At 31.3% G+C, this 7,946-nt stretch overlaps 1 long non-coding RNA gene across 1 annotated transcript; it reads right to left on the minus strand.

Annotated features, from left to right (window-relative positions):
* Nucleotides 1–2,755: 2,755 nt before the first annotated feature.
* LOC104901179 (uncharacterized) lies at nt 2,756–3,679 on the minus strand. Its single transcript, XR_791159.3, has 4 exons — nt 3,423–3,679; nt 3,220–3,330; nt 3,083–3,145; nt 2,756–2,989 (listed from the first exon to the last, which is right to left on the minus strand). It is a non-coding gene; the product is annotated as an uncharacterized LOC104901179 (long non-coding RNA).
* Between the last annotated feature and the right edge of the window lie 4,267 nt (nt 3,680–7,946).

A 7,946-nucleotide genomic window follows, 5' to 3' on the forward strand; every position in this document is an offset into this window, starting at 1 on the left:
CATTAATATGAAAATATCTATATCTATATTTATATATTATTATATAAAGCAATAAATCCAACGTGGCAAGCTCATATTCACCAAGCAAAGGTAAAGCAAAATACTGCTCTGGTTTCTCAAATGTGCTGAACTGTAATCCCCCATAATTTTAAAGAATTTTTATAAATATATTCAAGTATTTATGTAGTTATATTTAAATCCAAATGAGTTTGGAAAATGATTTGACTATTTAAAAAGGGTTGACCATTTTAAAAGTCAAATGAAATTATTTTTCATAGCTTAATAAAATTAGAAATATTTTAATTAAGCATGTTTTAATAAAAGTTTTAAATATTAAAAGTATATTGAAAAGGAAGTTTAATGGAATCGAAAATCCAAAAAGGGATAAAAAGGGAAAGAGTCATTTGATGACTAAAGTCTTAAATAGCCCATCTTATTAGTCATCAAGTTTCATTAAACATAATCTCTTTTCCTAAGCCCATACAGAAAAGCCTTTATATAAATATCCTAAAGACCCAAATTATTTCACCCTACACAATATTTTTCTCTCAATCTCACGTCATTCTCTCTCCTCACTCCGCCGACCTTTCTCTCTCCTCTTTGTTCGTGCGTGATTCTTGAATCCTCTCTCAAAATTCGTTTCTTCTTCTTCAAGTTACGTTTTTTGTTCAACAAGAAACGTCACAAATCCCTCTCAAGAACCGAAACACCGCCACCGACCAGTCCCGTGCTGCTGCTGTGCTGCCGGCGCAAGTTTGCCTCCATTATTGTCGGTTGTTTTCTTTCTTCCTTCCTAAGATTCCATTAAAAGACTAGTTTTTATGTTATTTTATTATTATTTATCATGTTTGCTAATTAAATTATTGTTTTATATACACATATATTTTCGGTCATCATGATTATTATTATAATAAATTTCAGATTTATTATGTTGAGTTTATTTTTAGTTTTAATCATAGAAATAAGAGTTTTTAGGGTTTTTAATTTATAAAATATGAGATTTATTTAGTACGTAATTTTAAATACGTTTTATATGTTTTGAGGATGGTTATTAAATTTTATAGGTGCTGTAATTTCAGAAAAGAGTGATTTATGGAGTTTTTAAGGATTTTTAATTGCTAGAATAGTAGTACTATACTAGGAATTAAAAATAACGTAAGTTTGGTACCTAAAAACGATTTTAAAATGTGTTTTACGGGGGTTTTGATCGTTTTAAAGCTGCTGTAATTTTTGGTTGAAGTTATTAATTTTCATTACTTTATTTTCTAGGAGGAGATTACGTTGTAGGAGACTTTTAACGACTTAAAAGTGGCCTACAGGCTAGTGTATACAAGGTACATACATTATCTACGTGCTATATGATTTAGAAGCATGCTATAAGAGTATTTTAATATTAGTATCATGTATAGGAACTTGTTTGTTCATATATGTGAATGTTGGAATTTATTTTACATGTTATGTGCCTATGTGCAACATGTGATCTAGAAGTGATTATGTTATCAGATTATAAATGTTTGTATGGAATGTTTGATGCAAGCATGTTAAGTTAGTTTATTTATTAATTCGTGAGTGAATTAATATAAGTTAAAGTGAATCATGTATTACATGTATTCTTTGAGTATTACTTATTATCTTATAAGGACCGTGGACCTTATTTGGTAAGTTACAAGTTGTACCTTATTTGGTAAGTCTAGCTGGCTATTATAGGAGTTTCTTGGGTCTAGCAAGACCTATGACCAATTTGATGAAAAAGGAGTCTAAGTTCGAGTGGAATGAAAAGTGTGAGGAAGCTTTCCAGATCTTGAAGGATCGTTTAACCTCTGTAGCTGTTTTGACCCTGCCTGATGGAAATGAGGGGTTTGAGGTCTATAGTGATGCATCGAAAAATGGTCTAGGTTGTGTGTTACAACAGAATGGTCAGGTGATAGCTTATGCGTCGCGTCAATTGAAACCTTATGAGGCTAATTACCCTACCCATGATCTAGAGTTAGCCGCCATAGTGTTTGCACTGAAAATTTGGAGACATTATCTTTATGGAGCAACTTGTAAGATATTTACAGACCATAAGAGCTTGAAGTACATCTTCTCCCAAAAAGACTTGAATATGAGACAGAGAAGATGGCTGGAGTTGATTAAGGATTATGACTTAGACATCCAGTATCATGAGGGAAAGCCAATGTGGTGGCTGACGCTTTGAGTAGGAAATCGAGTCATAGTTTGAGTACTTTGATAGTCCCTGAGGAGTTGTGTCGAGATATGCAAAGGTTGAGCCCAGAAATCTTAAATCCTGGGGAAAGTGAGGCTAGACTTAGTACTCTTTCTTTGGGAGTGTCGGTTTTCTACGAGATTATTGAGGGTCAAGTTGGTGATGAGCACCCAGATAAGATCAAGGAGAAAATGAAGCAAGGAAAGGAAGCTGACTTTAAGATCCATGATGATGGAAGTCTAAGGTTTAAAAGAAGGTGGTGTGTACCACAGAAGTTTTGTTTTCGTAGGAACATCTTTATTTCAGTTTGTGGTTTATTTAAGTTGGTGTGTTTAAGATTCAAACACTTGTCTTTTATTTAGTGAGTTTTAATAAAGTTGGTTTTTAGTAAATTGTTTTCCGCTGCAAAATTCTGAGTAAGCCGATACGTTATCACACGGGCGATAATGCCTGGGTAATTCTCTTAGGTTTATTATAAAAGTATATTCTAGAAAAGAGAGAATTATCGGGCCGTTACATGAACATTTACTACGAGAAGCAGTATAGATTCTTTGGTGGCATGCTGGTTTTAAAATGAACATGGCACGAAGGTTTTCTCAGGGGATATCAATGACCTCTCAAACCATATTTGGCAATCACCCGTAACCAAAAACAATTACAGATAATATCTGAATAGCAAAAGAACATACCATCCGGAAATATAGCAGCAGCACCCCTTTCATAGATACAATCAATTTCTTTCTTCTGTAAGAGAAAAATCCCTCTAAGTATCAGGCCGGTGACCTTAAATGAGAATAAGGTGGATTGTCTCAGTAATTACAGAAAAAGATTAAAGAGTTATGTTCACAGAAAACTGAAAATCGGCGTCAACGATACCTTATCAGGGTGTGACTGACTGTATGCAAGCGCCAAAGTACTTCCCCACGAGCCGCCAAACACCTGCAGAATAAGAAGATACAACCATACATAATTAGCCCAAGAAATAGTGAATACAAACAAAAAAGAAAGTCAACCTGCCATTCAGGAACTTCCAAGTGCTCACGAAGCTTTTTTATGTCTGCAATGAGATCCCATGTTGTATTTCCCTCCAGACAAGCATGAGGTGTGCTCTTGCTAGCACCTCTCTTGCAAAAATATTGAGAAAGGCCATATTTTTTAGAAAACTTTTGGAAAGGGAAAATATTAGCAGTATTTCAAATCCAGTTTAGCTGCAAACCTGATCAAAGAGGATTATTCTGTAAAACTCAGGATAGAAAAATTTCCTATTACTAGGAGAAGTTCCACCACCTAGACCACCATGAAGAAAGAGAACTGGCTGCAAGACAAATGTTCAAAATATAAAGGTGAAGAATAAAATGAAGCAAACAGCGGGATGACTTCTGCAGAAATTGGATCTCATCTAATGGTTGTGATGAGCTATTCTAAAAGAAAATGTTGAGCTTACTAAGATAAACATGTACTCAATTTCATCATATTTTTCTAAACTGGCAATGATAGCAGTCTAAGCATCCTTTTACCCATATAACCAACCACTGATTGACTGATTAGTACCCACTGGTTTAAGTTCTAATCTCAATCTCAATTCTAAAGTCCTAATGTGCATTCGTTCTAATTTCAATCTCAATTCTAAAGTCCTAATTGACAATTGTACTACTAACACATCACATAAATCCTCAATAACTGTTAAAAAGTAGATTCTTGATTTTTTTGATAGATTTCTCTCTCACTAACTGTAATAAATTAGAATATTTTTTAATATATTGACATATTCACTCCAACCTCATGTTATTGTTAAAAATAATTTGAATCTTGATTCTTCTCATTCACTGTAATAAATTTTAAGAATTATATGACTCATTTTAGTATTTATAATTATATGATATCTAATTGCTAAAATCTACATGCAAACATAAAATCATGCAAAACATCATCATAATTAGTTGAAAATCAATTTTTTTTTTTCAAATAAACTTACCAAATAATTTCGATTTATATTGACCCATTTAGACAAATTTCTTCGAACTCCATTTTAGTCCAACTCTATTTTGCATGCGATCTTTAAATCTTCTTCACTTTGTAGATCAAATGATCTGCACCGTGGTTGCATCGAGTGATTATAGTAACCATGCTTCAAATGCAAAGAACATGAAGATTAAAGGCGTAAATTCTTCATTTAATCCACATGCATGAGTTTTATAATTGTTGTTGTTGCAAAAATCGATGGTTTGAGAAGATAACAATTCGAGATTTTGGAGTATAATTTTGATGGATAATTTGTGGATTTAAAGTTAAAAAACGTAGCTACTTATATATGAGACAAGGTAATTTGATTTGCTTGCAATCTCTAAATTTTAGAAGATGAGTAGGCGTTTTTTCTTTAATTAATTTTTGGAGGTTTTTGATGGGAATTAGAGAGGAAGAACCGAGGAAGAATGGTTGTTAGTAATGGATGATTGTTCTAAAAGAAGTTTAAAATATGGCACCTCAATATAAGGCAGAGGAAGAAATAATCTCATTTAAGTCCCTGAATAATCTGAATATAAACAATTGTATAAGTTTGCTATAAAATATAACAACTATAAAGTACTGTACATAAAGCTTGATATAAAGAATTGAATATAAAGTCTGTTGTCTTATTGTATAAGTTTATATTGAGGTTACATAAAAACAAATACAATTTTTAAACACATTTATGTGGTTTTTATTTTTTGATGTATACATAACTAATTAACAGGTTAACATTGGTTTTAAATTTTATGATCTATGCCTAAATATATGCTACTTACTTACTCCTTAATGAAAAGTACAACCATGATTTGTAAGATTTTTTTTATATGTGCAATAGAATTTGTTATTAAGCAATTATACCCCTTTGTTTAGATCATGATTTTTTATAGTGGAACTAAATAAATGTCTATAATACCCCTTTGTAAGCGATAGATGAATGTTAAGTATAAATTGAAGTCAATATTTTTGTTCAATTTGAAGTTAATTGTATGATTAGTGGGGTGGCTATGGGAATAAAATTAAAGGGATGTGGGTGGTTTATATTTAAGGTTTGTTTACATTGAGTAGGGCAAAACAATATGAAAAATAGTATATGCTAAATTCTGATTTTACTAAGTTGCATAATAGAGGTGTGGTTTAGTGTGCATTTTGGTCGAGTAGGACCACTTTCTATTAGTAAGTTATGATAATTATGGTAATCATAATTCTTTATGTTATTCGCTTATAATTCTTTATGTTATTCGCTTATAATTCTTTAAAGAAAAACCATAATTTTGTTTGAGTAAAATTAATGACTTTAAAATAACATGGATTATATAAATAATGACATCTACGTGATGTATTTATCTCATGCCGTTTGATTTTTTTTTTATTGCACGAGGTATCTCATCCCATGCATTTTTATTAATTGTAAATTATGAATTATTTAATTTTCTACAAAAACAAATCATATTTTTTACGAATGGGTAGCGTATTTCTTCTACTAGATTTGGTTAATTGTGGTACATGGATAATCGAACATTCATCTTTGAGGTCATAGACATGTTCAAGCTAAGGGGCTCCAAATAAAAGGAGACTACACTACTAAAATGAGAATAAAAAAAGATGGAAAAACAACCAATCAGGTGGTGGCAAGGACACGGAGTGGCTCAAGGAGCCAACAACAAGAAAATCAATCACGTTACTTTTTTAGTTGGGGAAAGGGAAATGATCCTGTATCAACTATATATAGTAAAAAACATATATTTGGTATTTCCTAGAGAATCATTTAAAGGGGGCCTGAGTATGTCAAGGAAAGGGAACAATATTTCCCTTGAATTGTGTTTTGCAATGACTATACATAAAAGTCAAAGATATCCCTATCACATATGGGTTTGTATCTTCCAAGTTCGGTTTTCAGCCATAACCAATTTCATGTGGTCATTTCTAAAGTCACGGGTAGAAAGTGTATAATAATACTGATTTGTGAGAAAGAACATGATATATCTAATACTACAGCTAATGACATATATAAATAAGTCTTCTACAACCTAAGAGTGTCATGTATTTGCAAAATAACTTCATAATTAACATAAAGGAGCATTTTTTGTCTTTCTGTGTAAAGTGCATCATTGATGCTTTGTTTTTAATTAAATATGTATAGGATTATTCTGTATTTCATTACATCGTTCAAAGTTTATTAATTTAATATGGTATAGAGGTTAAACTCATTTGAGTTTCGAGTAGTACATAAGCGTATATTAAATCGAGTAGACGTAGAGAATCTTTTATATGCTTTTACTGTAGTTGGTATACAAACACGCTTATTGAACAAAAAAGTTCCCGTGCATTTTTGCACGGGTCCAAAAACTAGTATCATTATCTAAAGCAAAATCCTAAATCCTACGTGTCAAGCTCACAATCACCGAGTAATTCTAGAGCATTTGGGGAGTAAAACGCTCATCTACGCTATCCACGTAGGATTGCCTACGTGGCATCCGAAATTTTTAAAATTTTCGGAAATTTAAAATCTTAATTAGGGGTGATTTGAGGTAATTATTAATGATTGGCGTAAATTGTGGAATAAAAAAGGCAAGGTCGGATTTTAAAATCTCTATGTATGTTTAAATTTGGCCTTAAATTATAGAGATTCACTCCACATGGAAACAATCAATTTCAATCTTCAATCATGTGCAAGCTGATCACCTAAATCAAAATCATTCCTAATTTGGATGACGTGATTTTAGGAATTGAATCAAGCTTTAATGTGAAAATTCGTAATTTAATGATATTTTATTAATTTTTTGTTAAAAAAATCGAGTAAAAAATAACCTTTAATTTGCACTATAAATACCCTAATCATATTTGCATTTCACTACAACATCAAAATTTATAAACCCTAAACACGTTTTCATACATCATTTGAGAAAAAAAATATGTCAAGCATCATTCACGGTTTGCAACAACATCCAATTTTCTGTAGAAGATGAATTCGTCGCAACATCAAATGGGAAGATCAATTCATTATTCATGGGTTGCATGAATGAAATATTGTATCATATGTCACGTTATTGCTTAACATTTTTGCATGGGATTGTATTAGAGTTTTTTGTAACAATGTTTAACATTATTTGTGATCTTTATTTTTGTCGTGATTGTAACACAATTTGTCATTAAATAGTTTCATTAGTTTACTCTATATCATTCTTTTTATATATATAAAATATATTATGATCATAGTTTTATTTTTTTGCAAAAATATTATGGTCATAGTTAATTTGCATGAAATAATGTAAACGACATACTAGGAAGCTAAGGAATTTACAGTTTTTTATTTACATTCCCAAAATTGTTGTAAAAAAGAAGAGGGTATATTGTTGGTTCATTATCCTCTGTCGAAGCAAGTAGAGTATTTAGTTTGATTGATGTATTAGAGTTTCTTTAGAGATATAATTGCCTGATTAATATGATCCGGTCATATTATGAATATTCATATAGTTTACAAGTAATTTTGTGAGAAGTATTGATCTATGGTTCCGTATTGAGGGGGATATCTTTGAGTTAAAACTACTAACTAATGTTAAGAGAATTATTGCTATCAATCGTATAGGTTGTCAACATGAATTTTAGCATCATTTGCCATCTAATCTAAATTCAAGAAACATTACTTCTAGAATCTATCCATCAATTTCCAATTTCAATCCCTAACCACTTATACATACACCTACACATACATAAAAGACACCATGTTCCA

Source organism: Beta vulgaris, chromosome 8 (genome assembly GCF_026745355.1).
Source record: "Beta vulgaris subsp. vulgaris cultivar EL10 chromosome 8, EL10.2, whole genome shotgun sequence".
Classification (NCBI taxonomy): Eukaryota; Viridiplantae; Streptophyta; class Magnoliopsida; order Caryophyllales; family Amaranthaceae; genus Beta; species Beta vulgaris.